Genomic DNA, 26,858 nt, shown 5'->3' with positions numbered 1-26,858 from the left:
GGCCTGCCAGGGTAAGCACCCAGTTTGTTTACCTGCGACATTCACAGGTTCAGCCGATCGCGGCTCCCATTGGCCGCAGTTCACCACTCCAGGCAAATGGGGGCAGCAGGAAGCGGCGGCCAGCACATCCTTTGGCCCATGCCACTTCCCGCAGCCCCATTGGCTTTGGACGGTGAACCGTGGCCAGTGGGAGCCGCGATTGGCCGAACCTGCAGATGCAGCAGGTAAACAAACTGGCCCCGCCCACCAGGGGGCTTACCCTGGTGGGCTGCATGCCAAATGTTGCCGATCCCTGGCTTACACTATGCACAGCTGTATAGACAAAGAATAAAAGAAGAAACAGGAGAAGTGATTTGCTCAAGGTCAAACAGCAGGTCAGCAATGGAGTCAGGAACATTGCACAGATCTTTCAAATCCCCCCTGTACACCTTTTTTGAGTAGACATAAGATGCTACTGCCAATCTGTCCCTGTCTTTCTTTTTTTTTTTTCAAATGATCTTCTCCTCTTGTGTCATGCTTTTTAAAGCTCTGATTCTGCACACATTTAAACACAGGTGTAACTTTGCTTATATCAGTAGTTCCAAAAGAGTGACTGTGGCTACTAATATGGATAAAGCAATGCACATGCTTAAGTCTTTGCAGGACTGGAGCCTTGGATTGTGAGGTCTGCAGTGTTTCTTATTGTGATGTATATATCTTGCATATGAGTGCTCAAAAATAATTACCCTTTAAAATTAAATATCCATAGCAAAAATAAATCTATGAAAATAAATCTTCAAGATTCTGCTAAAAGTGTAAATAATGCATGTCCAAAAATACTAATTCTCTCATAAGTAACAATCCAGTTACATTCTAATATTTATTGCTTAGATTACAAATCTGGAAATTCAATTTTCTTATTAAAATGCCTATATTCAAATAATATGTATTTCAATGTTTTTATTGAATAATCAATAATTTCTTTTCTCTCTAGTGCTTATTGGGATTAATTTCTATTATATTGGAGAGCACATGTTTGAAATTGCTCTCTGTCCTTCTCTTTCTAAATAAAAGGAGTTTGAATTCAGTTTTCTTTAATCAGGCAGCAGAACCAAAAAAAAACAGTCTATTTCAACTTCTCGAACTATAGAAGTCCACCAGCCTTAACTAGATCTATAAATCCAATAACTCTGCTACAAATAGACTGTACTGATGAGGGAAGCCTTTGAGGGAGTCCTTTCAGTGGTCAGTTAGGACCTGACAACAAAGCAGATCTAACTGATGATACACACTCTGATTATATCCAGCTGGAATTTTAGCTCAAGAAAATACTAATAAGAATTTTATAAAGCTTAAGATTTTTTGATGGTCTAAATCTTTTTTCTTCGGTTGAAAATGAATCAAAATCTAGTGTGTGCATTGTTAACTTCCCAATCCTATATTTGGTAGCTTGCAGAAGGACTGCTTTGCCCATGCAGAATCCTATTGGCCTCAGTGGGGCTCTGTGTAACTATTTCTGTCACCCCAGGATCAGAGTTTAAGAAAGGAGGGACCAGGCAAGTTATATTGAGAGCTTCTACTGTCAACCCCTTTGAGACTCAGATTTTCAAAAGTGATTAGTAATTCTGATTGCCTCAATGTTTTGGTGGCCAACTGAGACAACCTTGAAGGATTCTGATTACCAGAGGCTGGGTGCTTATCACTTTCTGAATATCAGATTCTTTTAAGGTGTCTCAAATTTGGTATCTAAACATTGAGGTGCTCAGGATCCCTGGTCACTTTTGAAAATCTTCTCCTAGGTTAAAAAAAAAAATGTGCTGCAGCTGCTCCTTACATCCTCAACTCTGTTGATATATAGGAAGAATGTAGGTCTTTTTACCAAGACAGTTAAAATATCAAGTTTTTACAAATCTAAAACTGTAGAGGGAAAATATCCCATATATATAGGGTACAGAAAATTACTGACAAAATTTCTAGGAATGTTAAATATTAAGTAGTCTGAAAAATACTATAGAGAAAATTAGCATAATCCTAAATATTGATATGCCTCTATGATATTATTCTTGGACAAGAGTGTGCTAAAGAAGAACACTAACAAGGACAATATTTTTCCACTCACTGTTAACATTAATAGGAGTAAAAACCTCTTATGTAACCTTACACGGATTAACCAGACCTTTATTGCAGACATATAAGAGGAAGAGAGACTACTTGCTAATTTACTCCCTCCCTGGAACAGGTTGATGGATAGTGAACAGTGTGATTGTAATTTACTGGTGGTATGTGTTAGTAGTATTTATTACCCTCCTCCGACTCCTAGGAAGTTGGCAAGGGAGGAATTGTAACTCAGAGTTGTGTCACTGGATTACAGTTCCTCCCCTGCCCAACAGGGCTACTCCTGAGATGGTGCAGTTTATGTTAACACCTCTAGTGAAACATTGTACATCCTTAGGATCCTGTAATAGGATTTTTATAAGGTAGGCCCATGATGTTATTATTTGATTTTATAATAATGTCTGCTAATCAACTTAGAAAAGATAAGGAAAAGAAGAGGAAGACATGAATATCCTCTATTAAAATAGTGTAATAGATTTTAAAAAAATGGAGATATATCTATCTCATAGAATTAGAAGGGACCCTGAAAGGTCATTGAGTCCAGCCCCCCGCCTTCACTAGCAGGATCAAGTACTGATTTTGCCCCAGATCCTTAAGTGGCCCCCTTGAGGATTGAACTCATAACTGTGGGTTTAATCAGGCCAATGCTCAAACCACTGAGCTATCCCTCCCCCAGTTTAAAATACACAGGAACATCACAAAGAAACAAATTCAAGAAACTAATCCATTGTGCTATCCTGAGTTTGGAATAAAAACAAAACAAAACATGGTTTCATTGTTTTGATGTAGTTCTAATGATGCAAAAACTATTTCAAATTGCTGACTGGGCATTTGGAAATTCTACGGTGGGAGAGGAATGCTCCTTCATGCCAAACCATTGAGTGTGACCAGAGCCACTCCACAAGCACTGTTTCTGCCTCAGTACTGCAGTAGCTTCAGCAGTTGTCTAGGGAGTTAATAACCAGTTGACTTGTATAGTGGTGGATCCAGCAGCTTTGTGTGTCTGTCCATGTCCTATCTTCAAAGAGCCACTGTGCGAGTCTATACCCACCCCTTCCCAAATTTCTGAGTGCCCTGTTCAGAAGAACTATCAGTTCTAATACATGCAAGGCACCTCCAAAGGGAGGGCAGGATTTGGGACATTAGGTACATAAAAAATCCCCCTGTCCCCCATCCATTCCTTCAATTTAAAGCTCAGTGGCACAACAGTAGTATATTTTATGCTGCTAATGAATCTAAATTTAAGAGTAGGCTCTGGTTCACTTGCCCGAAGCTAGTTAAAGCCGAACACATAGTGAATGTGAGTTGCTTAGTCAGAAGAAAGCATATTGACTGACTTGTACCACAGACAACCAATTCATAGAACAGTATTTATGCTAGTTCCAATGAGATCTGTTTGGCTGCACTTGCTGAAGGCAACTGTAACTACCAGCACATTAAAGTCAAAGTATAATAAAAAAAAATGCTAAAAAAGCGTCATCCTTTAAAAAAGGGTTACCATCAAGCTCCTCTTTTAAACTGGCTTATTTGGCTGAGTAGGCATAACTGGTCCCATTGGCAACACTTTCATAGCCACATGGAATAATTTGAAGAAAGCACAAATAACATGAAAATTGCTTGCTGTCTGAGCACGGATCCTTTTCCCTTATGCCATTCTGACAGCCAAATTGAAAACATGCCGTGCCTCCTCTGCATCTGATCTGTGGTATGTACTATGTCAGATGCAGGGCCGCTGTGACAGGTTATGTAATCACTGTGCAGGGAATGAAAGGGTACAGGAGCAGCTGAAACTGGAACACTTGTCTGTTGTCAATAATGCAGAACCAACTGTGGAAACCAGTGCTAAAGATTGCTCTTCTGACCTGCATCATGTTGGATGATCTAAGAATTTCTTATCCACACAGTTTACACATTCTCTGTGTAGAATGGCAATTACTCACCTGCACTGAACCTGCTTGCTTAATCGTGCCCAGGGCATGGCAGAGGCTTCATCTGCTCTGCCTCTTGATAGGGGATTTCATCCAAATGTAATTACTTATCATTGTATCATCTGAGGTTCAAGATAGAGGTCTTCAGGTCTATTGTTATTATATGAAAGGTCAGTGTCTTTTTGGCAGCTATAGTTTTTAACACAAGAATCAACTTTCTCTAGCAGAAATAACTATAAACCAGCACAGAAGATATAAACAACCCAGCAATATAGGTTTAAGTACTTTGAACTGGTGTAGCCCTCTTTTCAAAAATATGATAGTAACAACTAATTTTGCTTGCCTGTCTATTTATCAGTCTGAATCACATCACTGTAACATCTAAGTCCCTTATGATAATTTATGGAATTTCAACTTCACAACACACCTGTAAAGTATCCCCACTTCAGAAAGAGATCTGAGGGACAGGATAAATTAAGTAGACCTTAAACCAAAGATCACACAAGATGCCCATGCTTAAGTTTGGAACTGAATCCAGTCTCCTGACTCTTGGTCCAGTGCCCTTCTCTCTAGAACATCCAGTCAAAAATCTATGGTAAATTATAAATTAGTACATATTAGTACAAATGAGCGTTTGCAAAATACAGTATAACTGTATTGTCTTAGCTCTAGGTATGTGTCAAATTTCAAGGAACATCTGATTTTGCTTATTATACATCAATAATTATTGTCATTGTTGTACATTATCTGACGTCATAGCTTTAGTCTCAAATTTTGTACCAAGGATTGAGTCCCACAAAGAGAAGGTGAGAGAAATGGTAGAACGGTAGGACAAGACACAGATATGCTAAGGGCTAAATTCTGCCCTATTCACTATTAGAAGCACAGCAGTGGGTGTGGAGGGGCACAGAGAACTTAGTGTCTCCAGTCTGAATCGGCAAGAATTACTCAAAGGGATTCCAAGGCGGCATGTACTACTGTGGATTCGATACCACCTTTTGAGAGTATACAGAACATTCTTCCTTCATGCATGACTAATTGTGCTGACAGTAGGGAGAAAGTGCTGAGTCATGGCCCCACCAGAGGAGGAAGCCTCTGAGTAAGGGCCTAAACTGTGAAAGTCAAGTAGTTTAATTAATTATATTAGCTAGGGAAGTGCTTGGAGGGGACAATGTTATAAATGCAATGGTGGTTTAAGTTAAAGACACTAATTTTTTATTTTGTTTGTTTGTTTGTGTAGGAGCAGCAGACCCCTTGCTTTAATTTTGGTTCATTTTACAAAGATAAGTGTTTCTTTTACTATTAATAAATAAAACTTCTATCCCACTGTTCAGTGTGTTTTGTGTCCCCCTCTGTGCTGCTCCAAGGAGGGTGTGAGTGTGTTCTGGCTTTCAGCTAGTGGATTTAATACTTTGGCTCCAGCCATGCTGGTTAATGCTTTAATTCTGGTGGTCCCATGTCCCTTGCCCAATGGTGACCGAGATGACAGTCATTACACTAGGTAGCCAATATATTTTTAAGTATTAGGGGGTAGCCGTGTTAGTCTGTATCCACAAAAACAACAAGGAATCCGGTGGCACCTTAAAGACTAACAGATTTATTTGGGCATATGCATCTGAAGAAATGGGTTTTTTACCCACAAAAGCTTATGCCCAAATAAATATATATTTTAGACTGTATTCTAACAAAGATAAAAACAGCCTTGTGGCATGTTGGCTACTCTCCAGACTGCCTGGATAAAGAATGGGGTGATCCCAAAAAAGACACAAAGGCAGAGAGTCAGCAAGCATCTATGACTTGTAATTGAGATGACTTCTCCTGAGTTGTTCTTTTGAAAGGGCTTGATCCTCTTCCCAGCTAAGTTAATGGAAAAACTCCCATTGAGGTGAATGGTGCAGAATCAAGCCCACATTGCAATTTATTTAGCTATTCTGAAAAGAAAAAGAAAGAAAAAGGCAGGACAAAAAACCCTGAACAAGAACATATTGTACCATGCACAGTGTACTGTATAATTGTCAGAATTAAGTTGTTTCTCAATGTTGTATAAAACTTGTATTATAATGATGAAGATATTATTTTTTGCTTTATGTAGCTTTCACTGTTGGCAAATGACTACTGTCTGAGCTCAGTCAAATATCCAAATACGCCTACCAATATCTACTCCCACACAATTTGACATTCATATAGTTGTCTAAATGCAATCCATGCTTTCCTTTTAATTCTCAGACACATTAGTCTTAGTCCACCCCATCGGTTAGTATAAATTATAAAAAGAAATAGTATTTTAGTGTATCTTCCCAGAAGAATCATTATTATAGCAGCAGTGAGATAAGACACATTACATGACATTAGATGGGTATTGACAAATCTAGAGCAGGTGGAATTAAGATTATTGAATAGATATTTAAAATAAAAATAGCATCAGATAAAAAAAAGAGGTAATAATTCAACAACAGCTACAAGGTAAGGAATAATGAAGAGGAATAATAGGAATTGTTTGTACAGCTCCCACATAATGGGATCATGGTCCTTGCCTAGGGCTTGTAAGATCTACAATACAATAATATATAGGTGCCCTCTTTCCCCCTTTACGTACCCATCCACCAAATTTGGTGTGTGGGGGGGGGGAGGGGGAGAGGGGGTGGAAGTATTATGTAATTGAAATATAATAAACCAACAAAAAATAGAGATTAGAAAAATAAATATAATATAAGCCTAGGCAAAGCAGCATTTTTTTAAAAAAAGGAATAATGTATTTAACAATACTACATGGCAGTTAACAAGAAACCTGAAAAATAAGGTTCTTGTATGGCACTTGTAAACATATCTGGAAGAAATCTCAGTCCGATAGAGATTGGGTTAAGAATGAAGAGTCAGCCTAAATCATAAACTTTCTTACTGCATGAATCAAAGTCAGGTTCCTGTTACTCACCAACACATTATTCACTTAAATGCAAATTATAAAACAGTAAAAAACAAAATAAAACAGCTATTGTACACTGTATCTATGTTATATTTATTTCCCAGTAGTCCTGGCTGATATGACACTCAGCTCTGCATCACCATACCCACACTACTCTGTGTGGACAATAAGTCTGAGGCATTGACAAAGAATGATGTGGCAAAGGAGAAAGTGTTGAAACGAATGATCAGTTTAGGCCCTCATCCTGTATTGGTATCCATTAGTGTGGATCCTGCATATAATCCCATTTACTTGGGGACTACACACTGATATTATTGGATTCCGCATCTCATTATTTTGTCTGGAATAAGAATGAACCAATAATAAAATAGCAACTGTGCTTTTTTATATTTTTTATGAACAAACTGGATAATTGTAGAGTTATTGAAATTTTGTCCTAACATACCAGTAAATCTGAGAATTTTGTTTCCACATGTATATTCTCAACTTCTGCCCAACACAGCCCTATGGGCCGACCTAAGCCAAAGGCCATTGAACAAAGACTCCAATGGGAGCATTTCTATTGGTTCAATGGGATTTGGCTCAGTCCCTATTTGCTTTCTTGCAACTTCCACAGCCACAGCCATAATTTGGATTTCAGATTTAGACCCCAAAATGAATTTGACTTGACTGGGGTAAGACATAACCTCAGGATTAGGACCTGAGTAAGTGATAAATAATCCATAAGGCTATGATTTAGTCACAGGTATTTTTAGAAAATGTCATGGACAGGTCACGGTCAATAAACAAAAATTCACACCCTGTGACCTGTCCATGACTTGTATTATAAATACCCCTGAATAAATCTTAGCCACTGCTGCTGCTCTGGTGGGTGAGGGGTGTGTGGCCTGGGGCCTCACCCCTGTTGCTCTGGCGGGGGAGGGAGGTGGCTGAATTGAATTAAATTGACTTGAATTTAATTGTTATTGAATCAGGCAGCTGGCTCCAATGGCCACTGGAGCAGCGGCCAGTGTGGCTGGCCCTGGGGTCACCCCGGCTGCTCGGGAGGCCCTGGGGTCAGCCACACTGGCAACTGCAGAAGTCACAGATGTCCCAGAAAGTCATGGAATCTGTGACTTCCATAACCTCCGTGAAAGCCTTAATCATCCATAATGATACAAAGAGAAGTAATTGTAAAAATACATTTCAGCATTTTAGAAATAATACCTGTTTCACAGACACATTGCCAAAATGGGTTAATTTGTTCAAGAAAAAAACACACATGAGAAAATGATCTCCGAAAGGTCTGAGGGTGCCAATACTTGTCATTAGAATTACTATAGTAGCAATAGTCTCTAGAGCAATACATACTCTCTGAATTAAGTTACAATTAATAGTTCTGAACCAAACTTCCTTCTGATTTTAAGAGCATGAAACTTCAGACCATCTTTGATACAATATGTTAATTCTCACTTCCAGGGATCAATTATACAGTACTGTGCTTTGTCTCTTATTGTAATACACACATCCCGAAATAATACATATTGCTGCCTCTTCTTCTGACACCAGTGTTGCTCAGCAGTAGCAGATAATGGTGCCTTACAGGTCAGTTACATGAGGTCTGAGTATATCTAAGTACTTTATATATACAGTGGTGTGAGCTTGGGATTATGCAATATTTTTGGTGTAAGAGTCACCTGCCTTTGGCTCTAATTAAAGTCCATTCTTGAACTAGTTGCACACTGGAAAGCAGGCGCTAGTGTTGAGCTGAGAATTGTGGAAGAAGAGACTGTCTGCAATATGTCTGACCATCTCATTTCAGTATATATATATATATATACATATATCATCTATCTCTATCTCTATCTCTATCTCGCTATATATCTATCAATCAGTCCTAAAATGAGATGGTCGGACATATTGCAGACAGTCTCTTCTTCCACAATTCTCAACTCAACACCAGTGCTTGCTTTCCAGTGAGCAACTAGCTCAAGAATGGACTTTAATTAGAGCCCAGGTCAGAGAGAAAGCTCACCTGCTACAAGGATAGCTTCCCCTCTTCCCAAGCTACTCCTACAACAAAAATCTTACTAACACCACCATAGCATGTCTTCCCATGAATTAAAACTTTCTTGCATGCTAAGGAAAAGAGCTTGGAAAAGAATGTGTAACTGCGCAAACTGGTGACATCAGCCATAACAATATGAATGTGATATGTTTCTAGGAATACCAGTTAATGTATAGAAATTGCTCCATTAAAGTGGAAAATTCATAAATATTATAGCACTAAGGATTTTGTCATTTCCTTATTCATTGTAGAGAAGCAAGTCCTTACATAGCTGCAGTTGCAACTAGCTTTCATTATAAGGCCATATTACCACCACATATATTCCCACTTGGAAAACTGTATTGGCCTAAAAAATTGCCAGATTTGCTATGAAGGAAAAGATAAATGTTTCTTCAATGTAAAAAGAAAATATCTCTGTATATATGTACATATGCATATTTGTGTTATAAGTCATTTAAAATTATGTGGTTGGCACTCAAGTGCTGTACAATATTCTGGGTGCTGATAGCTTCAGATGCAGTGTAGACAAAGACCCATCAATGTACAGACTGCTCACACACATTCAGAGATTGTATGTGTTGTGACTAGTTAAACAACTTTGTTAATGTCTAACCAGATGGTGGGAGCTTAGCTGAGGTCTTGTTTAAAACGATAATACATTCTGTAGAAAAAAAATAGTGTGCTTTTGTGACCTTATGGACTACTTATTTGTGAGCTAGCACAGGATGCCACAGTTCCTGAAATAATGACAGCATGCATTGAAATAAAAATTCATGTATGTTTATAACTTGAAGGTGGAGCTTCACAGCTGTTCTTGCTGTAACTTATAGATTCCCTATCACACATACAGACAACATCCCAGAACTCTTATCAGAATTACTTCCTGGCCTAGGGTTCCTTTCCATATAGGAAGAGCCCTCCACAACTTCTGGAACCTGCCTGAGGCTAAGTTTACACTACAAGCTAGGTATGTTATTCCCAGTCTATGAAGACATACTCTTTGATAGCTCGTATTTCAGCTAGCATGCTAAAAATAGTAGTGTAGCCACTTTAGCATGGGCAACAGCAGCAGTGGAACATACTAGCAGCGCCAAGTATTTACCCATGGTGTTCAGGAACATATGTACGTGGGGCAGCTACCATAGTGCCATTGCTGATGCTGCCCATGGTACTGTGGCTCCACTACTATTTTTAGCATGTAGCTTAGATGAGAGCTAGCACAAGTATGTCTATGTGAGCTGGGAATCACACTCCTAGCTCGTAATAGTCACATAGCCTCTATGTACACCACAGAACACCAGCTGGTCCAGCCAACTCAGTTATTCTGTTACAGTGTTAAGACTTTTCCTGAAATCTCTTGAGAACCCAAAAGAAAGTGACCTCTCAAGGTTGAGGATGAGACAGATAAGAACATCTGCATATTTTAATAAATGCTTCAATAAATTATTATCAAAAAGGCACTGCAAAATATATTCTAAGCATGAAAACCAGGGCCCTTTTCCTTCTATTTTTCATTCATTAATTATCCAGAGACAGGTGATGAAAATGATTAGCAGCATGGAAAGACTCCCATATAGAGAAAGATTGCAAAGATAAAGGGTTTGATTCTCGTTTATACTAAGGCCACTTAATGCTATACAGGAGCCTTAAAAAGGGTGTAGATGTAACTTATGCTCTGTTTATGGCCCCTTTGCAGTGTTAGAAGAATTGAAAGAGACTTCAGTGTAAATGGAAATCAGGACCTAGGACTGTTCCTGTTGATTTATCCTCATCCTGATTTGAAATTTTGACTTGTGTGTAATGTTCCCTGTCTCCCTCAGCCTCAGAAACAGAGGCTGTTCCCTCTTCAGCCTTTCCACAAACTTGCAAATCTGATCTAATGCCTATTTTAGTCAGTTGGAGTCAAATATGAAAGTAAGCCGGTACGGTCTGGTATGGCATACCGGCAAGAGCCGGTACACCGCCGACTGTACCAGCAGGGGGCAGCTTCCCCATGCTGGCGATTTAAAGGGCCTGGGGCTCCCGGCAGTGTCTGGAGCCCCGGGCCCTTTAAATTGCCGCCTGACTCCCGGGGCTCCCAGCCGCCTCTGTAGCTACCGCTACCATGGGGCTCTGGTGGTGATTTAAAGGGCCCGGGGCTCCCAGCTGCTGCTACCGCAGTCAGAGCCCCAGGCCCTTTAAATCTCAATTTAAAGGGACCGGGAGTTTAAAGGCCTGCCTCTTCCGGTTGAGACCCGCCCCTTCCGGTTGGGGCCCTGCCCCCCTGCTCAGGACTCCAGCGTACCGGTAAGTCCTTTAAGTTACTTTCACCCATGGTTGGAGTGTTAGTGAAATAGGTGTAGCTGCTTTGTTATATGGCTGGGTGTCCTGTAATCTCTGAAGTAATTTCACTAGTATGAAGTTGGGAAAGAACTTCCTTCACTGTAGATTGACCTGGGTCATTTGTTTGTTTAGTTGGTTGGTTGATTGGTTGTTGTTGTTTTGGCCTTCTCCAAAGCAATTGGAGCATTACAGAGCTAGTAGTTGAATATGGGGATTTAGATGACAGGGGACAATACAGTTGCCCCAAACCAGAGGACAGGAATGGAAGAAGTTAAGGCTACATCTTGCTTATGATATGGTGGGGGTAGAACCTCAATTTCATTGACAGTTAATGGCCCCTTTGGTGGGCCCTCAATTCTCAGACGTGGAGAAGATGAACAGAAGATTATGGCATGGCTAAATCCTTTGAACAGGGCAGAAGACAAGACTACACCCATTAATATAAGGCCTTAGGGAAGGCCATATAAATGTCATCGACCAGTTACTGCCAGGATATTTGTTTTTTGCGAGGTTATCTTTATATTAATAAAATTGCAGCCATTATTTACCATGTTACTTTGTGTGTCACAACTTGTCCACATCAATATAAACAATTGATATAATGACAACCAAACATCATAAACTAAAAAAAATATATAATAGGGCCTTCAGAGTAGACATGTAAATTCTTACTTAGAGTAATTGTGAAGTTTTGATTGCCTTGCAGCAAGAAAGACCTAGTTGAGATTAGAAAGTCCAGAGGAGGGTGATAAAGAGGGTTAAAGCTAAGTATGTAGCTTCCATAAATATGAAACTCAGTTCATTTAAAAGAATGTTAGAAATATATTTGATATAATGCATTAACTGGTTTGATTTTAAAATTGATGATGATGATGATACCATACACAGTTGACCTGTGGAATTCACTGCTGAAGGAGGTCACTGAGGAAAACCCTGTACTAATGCTGGATTTTAAAAAGGACTGGATAAATTTATGATCGTTCATAATTTTCAGCTATGCAGGCAAAACAATGTTACATGGGTAGTCTGACCTCGTATCATAATATCACCTGATGGCTTACAAATTTCAGGAAGGTATTTTTTCCTCTTGTATATATTGCACAACTTTGCTAGAAGAACTATGCTGTTTTTTACCTTCCTTTTATTAGACTACTAAAAATGTCCGACAAATGCAAAAATCAGCGAGGGCCAGATTTTCAAAGGAATTTAGGTGCCTAAAGATGCAGATAGATGCTTTAATGGGATTTTTAAAAAGTTCCTTAGCAGGTTAGGTTGATTTCAAAGGGAGTTAGATGCCTAATTTGCTTTAAAAAAATCACATTAAGTGCCTATCTTCTCTTTAGGTGCCTAAATACCTTTAAAATCTGGGCCTGCTTGATCTCTGAAGATCCGGGGAGATCTTTGGATTAATTCCCCAAATATCTGATGGTAGTGGGGATAAAATTTGGTCTGCAAGGCAGTGATTAAATGAAAACTATATGAGTGAGAACTCATGGAAATTCCCAAACCCTACATAACTCCTGTGCAGAAAGGGTCTTTTTGGCTTTTAAATGTGTTCTTTTTATTTAAAAAAAATTCCAGACTTATAACAGCAATTTCCTTAATCACGGGGGCTACTTATTAATCAGCGATCTTCAGGCACCAGTGACTCTTGTAATCGTATGATCCGTCACAAGAATTAGAGGTAGAGTATATATCTCTATTTTATGATGGGATTTAGCATTTCCACTTGTACCCCTGGCTGTATCCTTTGAAAAATTTGTCTGAATTTGGAATAATTAAGAATATTAGCTCTATTTAGGCAAAAACTACAGATGTTTAAAGTACTTGAATTTTAAAATGTATAGGAGGAGATTTTATTTTGGTTTAGAAGTAATTCCCTAATCCTTGGCAGATGGAAGGAAGAGATGTCAGTTTTTGGCAGAAAATGAAGTAATCTGTCCTGTGATATATAAACGACATACTGGAAGCTGTAGATTTTTTTTCCATGAGAAAGAGGAGGAGGTGGGAGCTTTATTATACATAGTTTCATAAAGTAATAATATTAATGTTAAATATATGCTTGTTGGTTCCTTTTTTGCATAGCATTAATCTTACCCATTTACTCATTAACTCACATTTCAATAGTTGTGCATTAAAAATGCATCCAAATCTTGAAAGAAAGCAGTACAAAGGTTTTTTCTACGGGGTAGTTGAAAAATGTATTTTTGTTTATTTATTTTGAGGCAAAGAGAAATAGCAAAATCTAGATACTTCTGAAATAAGTGAATACTGATAGATGTGACTGTTCAATGTAATCCCCTCCCTATCCCATTTTTGTTTATTTTTTAAACACAGTTTATGAGTGAATTTAGTGTTTAATTAGCCTTCAGCCAAGCACTGTGAGAACAGGTTACTGTTGCAGCTTCATTGAGCTTTGCTTTCAGACCTCAGTCCTGGGTCCTGATTCTTCAGACGGAGTGGGAGTTATTTGTATCCTGAGATGGGATGATAGGAGACAATGGGTAAAAGTGTAATTTGAATTTAAGGAACCTAACAATGATGTTTTGAGAGAGTGGAATAGAGATAATGATAAGTATGTGCCTTTCAATATATGTGTGCTACAATGGATTCCGGTCACTTAGTGACAAAGTTGTTGTACATTCAAGATCCCAGGGCTAATGAATGCTAAGATTCTCTAAAGAGTTAGAGACAGAGAAGGCATGCAGTTGGTTGTGAATATAAAGAAACATTAATACTTGGGATCAGAGACTAGAAGGAAAAGCCTGAGTCTTTGAAATAAACAAAGGTGTATTTGTTCAAATGCTAAAATTTTGAGACTCTATATTTGTAATGGCTATGCCTTAAAGCACCTCCCTTCCAGCCAAATGTGGGACTGTAGGTGCTCCCTGCCTCAGTTTCCATAAACTAATGGCATCAATAAGTTCACCAAAGCTTTACATAAGGACTAGTTTATTAACCAAAGACCATATAAAAATACAAGTAAGCCTTCATTTAATCATCTTAGCTGAGAGACAGAGTCAGTCTTAGTTTCTTCTACTCCCACGTGGCTCCACCATGCCCTTTCAGTGCATTTCTCTTGGCTCGGGTCCCTTCACTGGAATCAGGTCTCTTGTCACTACCTAGGAAGAATTCTTCTCTGGACCCAGGGGTCTGCAGAGATCTGTCAGTAGCAGCTCTTCTCTGGGGCAGGATGTGGTTCCTGGCAGGCTGGGCTTCCTGCCTCTCTTTATGAGGTCCCTGTCCCTCAGAGCACATGTTTCAGCTGTGGTGAGTTCTCCTGCTCAGATCTCACGGGAGCTCCTCTCCTCAGGAGCATCCTGTCTATAGAAAGCATCCTAGCTATTGAGTTCCAGGAGGTGGGCGGGCAAGCTCCTCTCCCAGCCTAAGGGAAGGAGTGACTAAACCCGGGGTCCAAAAGATTTCGGGGGACAACTAATAATAAAACAGGGACAGGAGTGAGGTCATAGGCTATAAGCAGGGAACTGCAGGCAGACACCGAGCAGAGAATCCCGTACCACAACCACGGCTCCTCAAAGGTGTCTAGGGACCAGCGAACACGACCCATGCCTGGATGTATGATCAAAAGGAGGAACGGAAATAGGCCCCACAGTCGCAGAGCACCTCCTTTTCCAGCATCCTCCTCCTGATGTTATAGATGGCCACGCCAGGACAGGGTATGCGTAGATCAGGAGGTTCAGGGAAAAGTGAAGCCAGAACCTTAGGAGAAGATTCTGGAGGAGCAGGAAAAGGAGTCGCAACCCTTCACACTCCAGATAGATGTGCGCCAGGACCTCCCTCATGATGCAAAATGGGCAGATGTCGGGGGTGGGGGTAAACTGAACCAAATGAACACCCACGCTCAGGGCTCCATGGAAGAGTCACCAGTGATATCCCCAGTAGGCCATGGGACCAAGGTCGAATACAGGCTGGCCCACCAGGGTTCCTCATCCTCAACAAGTGGTAGAAGGGCCAGCCGCTTGATGTCGGGGGAACACGAGGTTGAGGAAGTGAAATCACCCCAGCTGAGCCCTGGTAATCCTACATCTAACTAATTAGCTGACAATCAATTACCTAGAGATTTAATTGCTTCTAGGTCTATTAAGTTGGCTTCTTCTTCCTTATAGGCGCCTGTCAGAGGTAGGCTGGTCCCTGACTTTCTTAAAGGGACAGCCTGCATTACAGGCTACTTTAAACTCTTGATTGAGATCCAAAGAAGCATGTTGACAAGAAACATATGTCCATTAGACATTTTTGACACTTAGCCTGAAGCACATTATAACTGAAATTAACGTAGGAAGGTGCTAGAAAAGAAACAGGACTCAAAGCTGGTTAGTGTGGTGAGTCAAAACTCTGCCTCTGTTAAATATGTGATAATTTGAGACAGGTAAAACATTACCTTCATCTTTTTATTTTCAGTGACCAATCACTTCAGCTAACACTTTTCTCATGAGAGAGTGACAGATAGAATATATTCTTCCTGGCATTTCTGCTATATTCAAACTGGGATTCCTGGAGGCTTTCAAAAAGAATTATTTCAAATTTCTCAGAAGTGCTCCATAACATGAATTCTACTTGGGATATTGAGTTCAACTGGATCTGTGGATCTCATCTTGACAGACAAAGAGGAATTGATCACAGAACTAAAAATTAATTTTAGCTTATGTACATGTGATCATTACTTGATTACATTTATAATGTGCAAACAGAATAAAGTCCCGACTAGTTATTTTTTATTTATTTAACAGGGTCAATACCACAAAGGTGACAACAATTATGAGCCAAATAAAAAAAAATGTGTATTATAATTAGGGATTATTTAAGAAAACTTTACAAGATGATCCAAAACCAGAAGTCACACTTTCAAGGAAGAAGGCTTCATTGCTTAAAAAATAGACTTTGTTTTGAGGGGAAGTAAAGACAGTTTTATATATATATATATATAAAGTTGAAAAGGGAAAGTTAATAATAATGAATATCAAACAGAAGTTAGGAATTGTACAAAACTGATAGGGAAAGCAAAGTGACACAAGGAGACATCTATAGCCAGCAAAGTTAAGGACAATAAGAACAGGGATTTTTTAAAGTATATTAGGAGTAAAAAGAATCCTACAAATAATGGCATTGATCCATTACTAGATAGAAATGGTAGAATTATCAACAATAATGCAGATGAGGCAGAAGTGAATTTTTCTGTTCTGTATTTGGGGGACAAACAGATATGTAGTCATATCATATAATGATAATCTTTCCATTATATTAGTATCTCAGAAGAATGTTAAACAGCAGCCACCAAGGTTAGATTAAAAAAAAATCAACCGGTCTGGATATCTTGCATCCAAGAGCTGGCTGATAAGCTCACTGCGCCTTTAATGTTGATTTTCTATAAGCCTTGGAACACTGGGAAAGCTCCAGAAGACTAGAAGAAAGCTAATGTTGTGCCACTGTTTAAAATGGGTAAACAGGGTCACCTCAGTCTGACATTGATCCCAGGCAAGATAAAGGAGCACCTGACACAGGACTCAATTAATAATTGAAGGAGGGTACTATAATTAATGTTTATGGAAAACAGAGCTTGTCAAATTAACTTGATTTTTTATGGGATTACAAGTTTGAGTGATAAAGGTAAGAGCATTAATTTAATATATGTAGACTCCTGTAAGGCTTTTGACTTGGTACTGCATGATGACATCTTGATTAAAAAAAACAGAATTATATAAAATTAATATGATACATATTCTATCGATTAAAAAATGGGTAACTGATAAGTCTCAAAATGTAACTGTAGATGGGGAATCATCATTGACTGAGTCTTTCTAGTGGGGTCCCACAGGGATCAGTTCTTGGCCCTATGTTATTTTACATTTTTATTAAGGACGTGGAAGAAAATATAAAATTATCACAGATAAAGATTGCAGATGATGCAAAAATTGGGAAAGTAGTCAATAATGAAGAGAACAGGTCACTAATACAGAGTGATCTGGATCATTCAGTAAGCTGGGCGCAAGCAAACAATAAGTGGTTTAATATGGCTAAATGTAAATGTATACATCTAGGAACAAAGAATGTACTCACAAGATCAGGAACTCTATCCTGGGAAGCAGTGACTCTGAAAAAGATTTGGGGATTATGGCAGATAATCAGCTGAACGTGAGCTCCAAATGAGATGCTCTTGCCAAATGTGGTCCTTGGATGCATAAACCAGGGAATATGAAGTAGATGTAGACAGATGTAGACAGGTTATTTTACCTCTATATTTATCACAGGTGCCCACAATTCTAGAAGGATGTTGATAATTTGGAGAGGGCTCACAGAAGAGCCACAAGAATTATTAAAGGATTACAAACCATGCCTTAGAGCAGAAATCGGCAACCTTTGGCACTCGGCCCATCAGGAAAATCTGCTGGCAGGCCGGGATGGTTTGTTAATCTGCCGAACCGCGGCCAGTGGAAGCTGCAATCAGCCAAATCTGCAGACACTTCAGAGGGGGAGGGATAGCTCAGTGGTTTGAGCATTGGCCTGCTAAACCCAGGGTTGTGAGTTCAATCCTTGAGGGGGCCATTTAGGGATCTAAGGCAAAAATCAGTACTTGGTCCTGCTAGTGAAGGCAGGGGGCTAGACTTGATGACCTTTCAAGATCCCTTACAGTTCTAGGAGATAGGATATCTTTATTTATTTAAACAAACTGTCCCGGCCCGTCAGCGGATTTCCCTGATGGGCCGTATGCCAAAGGTTGTCGATCCCTGCCTTAGAGAGAGAGATTGAAGGAACTCAGTATATTCAACTTAACAAAGAGAAGGTTAAGGAGTGGCTTGATCATAGTCTGTAAGTACCTACATGGGGCATATATTTAATATTCAACAGAGCAAAAAAAGGTATAACGTGATCTAATGGCTGGAAGCTGAAGATAGACAAATTCAGACTGGAAATGAGGAGTATTTTTTTTTAACTATGAGAGTAATTAACCTTTGGAGCAACTTACCAAGGCTTGTGGTGGTTTCTCCACCACAAGCAATTTTAAAATTAAGACTGCATGTTTTTCTATAAGATTTACTCTAGGAATTAGTTAGGGGAAATTCTATGGCCTGCGTTATGCAGAAAGTCAGACTAGATGCTCACAATGGTTGCTTCTTGCCTTGGAATCTATGTATGTATCATAAAAATGGGTTGTTTTCTGAAACATGAAAAATACTACAAGGAAAGGAGATTTATAAATGTGGATAACTCCACCCTCCATTACTCCATTTTCTTGCTTTCATACTTCATCTAATGCATAATATTTTATTCTCTCTACCGGTTAGCCCAGGATTTGACTACATTGTACCACAGTGCACTACAGGGGCACGAATCTCAGAGCACACCCTTGAGTTCTGCTCCACTGTCCACTGTGGATGCTGCTGGTGTGAGTTAAAAGGTAGCTTGTTGACTTTAATGTAGTCCTGATTGAAAGAGAACTAAGTTAACACAAACTGGGCATCTTTAATTCACCTCAGCTGCATCCACCTGGGGTACTTAGAATGCAAATATCTGGTGCGCTCTAGAATTCATACACTAATCATCTGCACAGCAGAAGAGTGTAAATATAGCCTAAGTGCAAATACTCAGAATTCACTAATCTGGGATCCTCCATTTTTTGGGTGACCAACTTCAGACAGCTTGTACCTAATTTTCTGGACTTTATTCTGTTTGCATATTATAAATGTAATCAAGTAATGATCACATGTACATATGCTACAATTAATTTTTAGTTCTGTGATCAGTTCCTCTTTGTCTGTCAAGGCGAGATCTAATATAGACTGCCCCCATGTTGGCTGAAACACTTTTTGAGTTAGTAAATTTTCATCAATAATATTTAGAAATTCCAAAGATATTTTAATCCTGGCAGCATGAGACCTCCAGCATGTGTCACTCAAACTGAAGTCCCCTATAATGATGCAGCTTTTTTCCTCTACACATTATAGATAAGTAGTAAAGGAATTATGCACCTATTATAACACCATTCATCATGTTAATCTCATGGTATTAGAGCGGATGTCATAAAAAATTCAAGATGCTGCTTCTATATTTCAAAATTTACTTACTCCTTTGTCTGACAGTACTTCAATCATTCAGTGCTACTTGCTACTCCTGGGATATTCTCCCAGATCTGTGGACCATATAGTCTTGAACTCGCACAGATTCTTCTGTTAACCCCGCCTGTTACTAAAGCCCTTCAAACAACAGTTAATGTGTTGGATATAAATGTACCTCCAAACAACCACATCCTGAGGATTCCTTCCTCCTTTCCTTCATATCTCTGTCCCGTCAGGTCTCCAGTATCTTTTCTTATTCTCCTTCTATTTATTTCTTTCAACTGTAAGTGATTTGGGGAAGGGTCCTTTGGTGTGATTCTGATCTTCATTGAGGCCAACCAACTTATTCCATATTTACACTGAGTGTATGATATGAACACAAAATTTACTTTTAGAGAATTTAGATAAAAACTCAAATACTCTTGCTGAAAGGTTGCAATGTAACACTATATTTATTAGAATTCAGAATGATCACACACAAGAATGAAAAACAGACAGAGACAAAGCAGGCTGCTCACTAAAACAGAGAGGCACAACATACCTCTTCTTATTATAGGCTGGCTTCTGCATGCTTCTCTACAGAACAACTTAGCCTGCCAGTAGGACCAGAAAAAAACCCTGAAATTTAAAATGACAGCCTACAATTTTAGCAAAATTTTCAATAGACCATGTACATGAGATTAGAATTGGTCCCTCTGTATACAAAGGTTATAAAAACAATCATCATACTTATGTAAATATAGCTTTACATCTGCAAAGTTCTGTACAAATGTTTAGCTAATCAAGTTTAAGTTGCATCATTTGTTCTAGCTTTTATATTAACAAAACTATGTGGAAAAATATTTTATTCCCCACAGCAGTGGAAGTCTATTGTGGAAGTAACCCTTTACTAGATTACAAGTCCCTTTCTGCATATCTCCACAAAATCCCCTCACTCTCTACTTGCTTCCAGCTCCTCCTATCAGTGGTTCTTGCTTCTTTGTGGATGACCTATTGACCAGGTCCTTCCCCTCTGCTCCAATGACCAGAGTAGATTGTGGCCTAATATTGTGAAGGGGTATGTGTAGACAGGTGCTGTGCCAGTGTGCCACCTCATGTCCTGAGATGGCCTTACACACACCCTGCCTCCATTTTCTCTGAGTTCTCCAGAATAACTTGGTGACAGCTAACAGTTTTTAAAACAATATTCCCCCTCTGGAGGAGTCAAATTTATTCAATGTTGTTTAGTTCCCCCAAAAAGGCCACTTTTTGCTCACTACTCAAGGTTAAGGACTCATTTTTCTCCTGAAAAGTGCCATAGGCTGCAGCTGGAGCACCCATGAGGAAAAAATGGTGGGTACTGAGCACCCACCGGCAGCCCCCCTATCAGCACTTCCTCTTCCCTCCCCGTGCCTCCCACTCGCTGCAAATAGCTGTTTGCAGGAGTCTGGGAGGGAGGGAGGAGGAGCGAGGATGTGGCGCGCTTGGGGGACGGGGTGGAACTGGGCAGGAAGAGGCGGGGCGGGAAGAGGCAGGGCAAGGGTGGGTCTTTGGAGGAAGGGGTGGAGTGGGAGCGGGGCCTGGGAGAGAGCCGGGGGTCAAGCATCCCCTGGCACTTTGGAAAGTCAGCGCCTGTGCAATGTGCTGTGTGCTGGTTGACATCATTATCTTAGCAGCTTTCTCTAACTGAGCTTGTAGCCTCATTTTGAGTCACCTGCCCAGCCATTTTATCAATCCCGTAAGTCTTCTCAGGTGAACCTAATGCCTCCAACTAACGGTGTTGGCTGAGAAAGAGGGGAGCCTTGCGCCACCCATTCTACAAGGCTTGCCATCCCAGGCTCTTTGAGGAACAGCGCTCTGGTTTTTCCTATGCATTCCCCGCTGCAAACGTTAACTGGTCCCCAGAACCAAACTTTCTCTCTTCTAATGACAGCTTCATTCACTTCACTGGACACACAGAATGGGGAACTGGCCTTACAAACTACCTCCTCTGACCTTAACGGCCAATATCCCATTAAACCAAGATTGAAATTAGATATAAAATATCATTGTTATAAATGAAATGATTAATTAAGTAGATTTAGAACAATTAAACTATCAAATCTTGCATCCCCCCTCAGGCATCAGTGAGTTTTGCCTGAATGAGAGCAGCAATACTGGGTCTTGTAAGCCATCTGAATGCATTTAGAAACCATTACATTTAACTCATCTTTCCAAAAATCTTCCCTTTCATTTAAACATGTACGTGACACAGGTGCTAACAAAACTTCCTGGATTTGGAAAGTTTATTTCATTTTCTCTAAGGCAGAGGCATTAAAAGCAACAACAACAACAACAATATATTTCATTGTCATTAGTATAATGATAGGATATATAGTACAGTATGTCTACAATCAAAGAGCCACATAAGCACTCCTTGAAGCTATGTACTATGTGTTGCAACACAAAAAGCATTTCATTTAGTAAAAAAAGAATGCAGAAATGTTGCGTCTGTTCTGGACAATAAGATTTAATGCTTTTTTTAAAATGTTTTAAGAATGCCAATTGATGCTAGGAGATGGAAAGAAAATCAAATTGTAAGAAAGAATGGGTATTGCTGAAGGACTCCGGTTTTGGATGAAGATGCCGAAGAATTTGGGAGAATCATAATTTATGTTGTCAGATTAAGAAAATATTTCAGTAAATGGCTAGAATACAGAAATTGGTTAAAATAGAATTGTGATTGCCTCCACATGACAAATTAACATGTTTTTTTTCACAACAATAAGCAGGATTATTACAGATAAATGACACATACTCTTCCAAGATATAGGTTTTTAGAAACACAGACACACTGGTTTATGCCAATACCCATATTTTTGTCTCTGTGACACCAAAAAGGAATCACAGAGATATGTGCTGATGGAAGAGGAACACCCTGTGTTCTGAAGTCTTGAAGAGGGAGCCATTATGAATAGAACTGAGTGAACAACTGATTTTTCAGTATGTTGGCAGTTCCTAATTTTTTAAAAAATGTGATTTGGGTCTAACTGAAACAGAAAATTCTAAAAAATATTGGTGAATTGAAAAATGTCCATTTTGGATCAAACAAACCATGATGTTCAACCTGAAGCTTTTTATTCTCAGTGGTTTATAAAGGGCTGTATTCACAAAATGGTCAGAGGAGGTTGTAACCCAGTGCACTCACCTGGGATATGGGAGACCCTGGGGGATTCAAACTATCTCTTGTCTGACTGTCCTGTGAATCTAGCATGATTTTTTTTCTAGATGCAACTATTCAATAAATTCATGTCAAATTCACAAATAGTTTCAGTTCTACCAAAATTGCATTTTTTAGAAAATAACCTATTCCTCATGCACCAACTCCTCTGGGCTGGACATTGTGTGTGGATGCCAGACTCTCACCTCCCAAAAGAAGTCCTCTGCTCTCAGCTCACCCATAGTCAGAGATCCCGTGGTGGTCTGAGGAAACGCTACAAAGACACACTGAACGCTTATCTCAAGAAAACTGACATGGACATCACAAGCTGGGAGGAGCAAGCTACCAACCAACCTCAGTGGCACCACATCCTCCATCAGGCAGTGGCCCGCTTTGAGGAGAAGTGCCTTGCCCTCTAAGCTGAAAAGAGAGAGAGAAGGAAAGAAAAAGAAAGAACTTTCTCCCAGCAGGAAGCTGACCCACCAGAAAATTTCTGTACCTACTGTGGGCAGATCTGTGGTTCCAGGATCAGACTCCTGAGTCATCTCAGGACCCATATATATATCTGTGGTAGAGATCATCCTCAAATCTAGGGTTTGCCGATGATGATGATGAGAAGGAGAAGGATGATATTCACCCCCAAATTGCTGCCCAACTCCAATTATAACCATGGGATTTGTCATGCCTCCACAGGCACAGGGGAACATGGTGTGTAGCGTTTTTGATTACATCTGTTTAAAAAGTGTAGAAGGCTTTCACCAGCAGCCATTTTCTGGGGGACTTGGGGAAAATCTGACATCATTTAGGTATTTAATGTGGAAGTCTGGCCTCAGTTTTGGGTACCGAGCACTTTTGAAAAGTTGTCCCTTAGTAGTCTCTTAGCCAAGAAATATATATTTAGGTGGTTTAACCTTTCCCTGTGACTCCCTAATTATTTTTGCTCTTAACTGAACTCCTTCCTTCTTTGCATTCTAGTAACATGATGCCCAGAATTGAATGCAATATTACAGGTACCATCCATGCTTATGCATTGCAATAATCTCAGTGGTGTTCCTTCCAATTTAATATCATTTCTGAATACCATTAATGTGATCTTTACTCCTTCTTTCAAATAATTTATGAAGGTATTCAGTAAGACCAGTTGTAAAGCTGCTCCCTATAGTACTTCAGACCTCCCTTCTGTCTAAACACAGTGCTGTTTATTGCTGTCTTTTGTTTGTGGTCTTTTGTATATTTTTAAATCTATAACACTGACATATATTAATGTTTTGCAGAAACACAAACAACTGCAAAATAAACACATTGGGATAGTTTCTCATCACAACTGCATCTGTCTGTCTCAGAAACATCTGCAAATTGGCAAATAAGTAAAAACTACTGATAATTCAATGCCTTCTGTCTATAGCGACAAAAATCTAAAGATGGCAGACATCCTACTTTGGCACTCATACACTCACTTTTCTTAAATTAGGAACAGGGAGTCTCTCTCTCTCTCTCTTTTACACACACAGACACACACACACACATGCATGCGTGCATACACTCCCAAGTCAAAAGAGAATGGTGCTCAGATCTCACAGTGATAGGTACAGAATAAAAACATCTATTCAAGTGTTGCACAGAGTACTCAGAGCACTATCTGAATTGAACACTGGAACATTTCTGTGTGTTTTGGGATTGGGTCATATCCTGAAATTGGTCAAGTGCATGCATAAAATAATTTTGATAAGATGTATTAAATAAACAAATGTCACTTTTTCATTTTGCTACAACATTCGGTTAAAATATGTACTGTAACATACATCTGGATTCCTCGGTCTAAAATACCAATCACTTTATTCAGTAGTTATAGAAAAGAACATGAGTATAGGGGGCCCTTTCAAGCCAACATTGTGAATGGTGTTCTAGAGCCAATGAATGTGTGTAATTGTGGCCCTGTGAGCCTGCCATAGCCTCTCTCTCTTGTGGTCTTCTTTGTCAGATTATGCGCAGGCATTTCTGAATGCGTGCTTTGACAGAGAAGCCACATCTCAGCCCTTATGTAGATTTAAGTGGTGCAGAATTTTCTGCATTAGCCCTCTGTACCATACGTGAATGTTACCCTAAAAGAATGTTTTACTGCTAAATAAGTAGGAAAACAACAAGATAAATTAAGCACTGTGGTCTATTTTAAAATACAAGCTCATCTTTAACTGAGCACCTAGTAGCATTCTTATGTATTTGCACATGTAAGAAGTGTGTTATTTATTCACTTGAAATCACCATTTGTAACAAAGGAGAATACTTTGTTTTCCCCCCGACTCCCTCCGGCACCAGCCTGCTCTATACAGCTATATAATTCTGAACACATTGGGAATTCATTTTCTGCAATTTCACGCCTGAATTTTTTTACTGATTTTTTTGTGTTTGTATGTGTATGTAAGGCTGTGTTCCACCAAAATCATGAAAAAAGGAACATTTACAATGTGTTCAGTAAAAATTCCATTTTGATCAAAACTGGACAAATTCACCTCAAATGTCATTGTCTGTGGCTTTAAAATTATACTATCCCATTTTCACATAAAAGTGGTTAATTTGTACAAGATGTTTCTGAAGTAGAATGGTTTTATTTTGCGAGTTTCACAATTGTCTTGTGAAAAATTTGCACAGCTCTATTTGTAACTCTACTAAAGACAAATCAAATTACCAAAGCATACCAGGAACTTGATTTTGAAATCATTTTGACCTGTTTAAGTTTCTTGTAAGAAACCCAACCAGCTGTGACAATATTTAAACCAAAAAAGGAATAAATGAACTATAATGAAATGAAAATAATGTAGGACAGCTTAAGTCATATCAAGACATATTGGATTCACTTACAACTTGTTATTCAAATAGCAAGTAACTTATTTTTAAAGAGACACCTTAATTAAAGTTAGATCTCACAGTACAAGTAAAATATGAAAAGGCTGTCAAACGTGCTTAAATGTATTCCAATTATTATGCAAATATGAAAGGTTATTGGGGAAAAAAAGGGAAATAGTCATTGTTTTTACCTTGGTAATTGATCATAGAGGAAAAAGAGTTTGATTTTCATTCTTTTGGAGGAGAAAGTATTTTAGAAACATATGTCTGACCCTTCTCACACAGGATGTTAGGTTGTTTAAAGGCATGGTGGAAGAATGAAATTAGCATGCAAGTATAAGTGAAAGAAAGAAGTTAAGGGTGCAACAAGGCCAGAGGTCTGGGCAGAACATAGGGTAAAAAAGAGTTGTTAGATGGAAGTAAGGGAATAATACAGATTCTTGATGATGAAGGCAAAGATTTCAGCTAATGAAGGTACTTGAGAAAGGAGGCAATATGACATGAGAAGTTGGAAAAGAAGACTAACGTCTTTTATCTGTGCCATGTTGAAAGAACATACACCTCTACCTCGATATAACACTATCCTCGGGAGCCAAAAAATCTTACTGCGTTATAGGTGAAACCGCGTTATATCGAACTTGCTTTGATCCACCGGAGTGTGCAGCCCCGCCCCCCCGGAGCACTGCTTTACTGCATTACATCAGAATTCATGTTATATCGGGTCGTGTTATATCGGGGTAGAGGTATAGTTATTACTATTAAATAGAAAGATTTAATAGAATGGTTTGCTGAGGGAAAGGCAAAGAGGGAGGCATTCTAGAAAAAGAGAGATTGCAGTGGTCCAGTAGTTAAGAGAACAAAATCATGAATCCAGCTTTTAATAATGAGGATTGAAAGGAACCGGTGGAGTTTAGACATTACCGAAAGAGACGCTCCAAGATTTGGCGAGTGTCTGAATATAAAAAGAGATTGGAGAGATAGCACAGATAACCCCCTGTTTTGTATGAACCTCCAATGCAAATGGGATCAAGTATCATGAAGAGTTTGAACTCTGCTTGCAGCCTAGATAGTTAAACAGTTGCAGCAAACTAGACAATGAATGGGTCTCTCTGCCGCCTGTATAAAGTCCATATCTCACATACAGATGTAAATAAGTCTCTGTGCTATGTCAAACTACAGATGGTTTAAGCAGAGTACTAAGGGTTCTAAAGAGTTGGCAAAGTTTAGAAGGGTGAGACTGGATAAAGAAAGAAGAGGTTTACTTGGTGAGAAAGAGATCAAAACTCTGTGAAGAAGGGACCAACTTATACTAGAGAAAATCACTAATAGTCACAGGATTTCTTCCAGCGTTGCTCAACAGAGTAGCAAAAGTTATAACACAGTTAAGGAGAGTGCTAAGCCTGGGGTATTGTTAAAGATCAAAGATAAAAAAGAGATCACAATGGGTAGT

General features: G+C 39.2%; 1 pseudogene; it reads right to left on the bottom strand.

The window, feature by feature from the left end:
* Window positions 1-26,858, bottom strand: part of LOC112125878 — a 56,916-nt pseudogene that overhangs the window by 11,455 nt on the left and 18,603 nt on the right.

This window comes from Terrapene carolina, unplaced genomic scaffold (assembly GCF_002925995.2).
Source record: "Terrapene carolina triunguis isolate 2854851 unplaced genomic scaffold, T_m_triunguis-2.0 Scaffold21, whole genome shotgun sequence".
Classification (NCBI taxonomy): Eukaryota; Metazoa; Chordata; order Testudines; family Emydidae; genus Terrapene; species Terrapene triunguis.
This window is presented reverse-complemented; position numbering and strand designations above follow the sequence as displayed.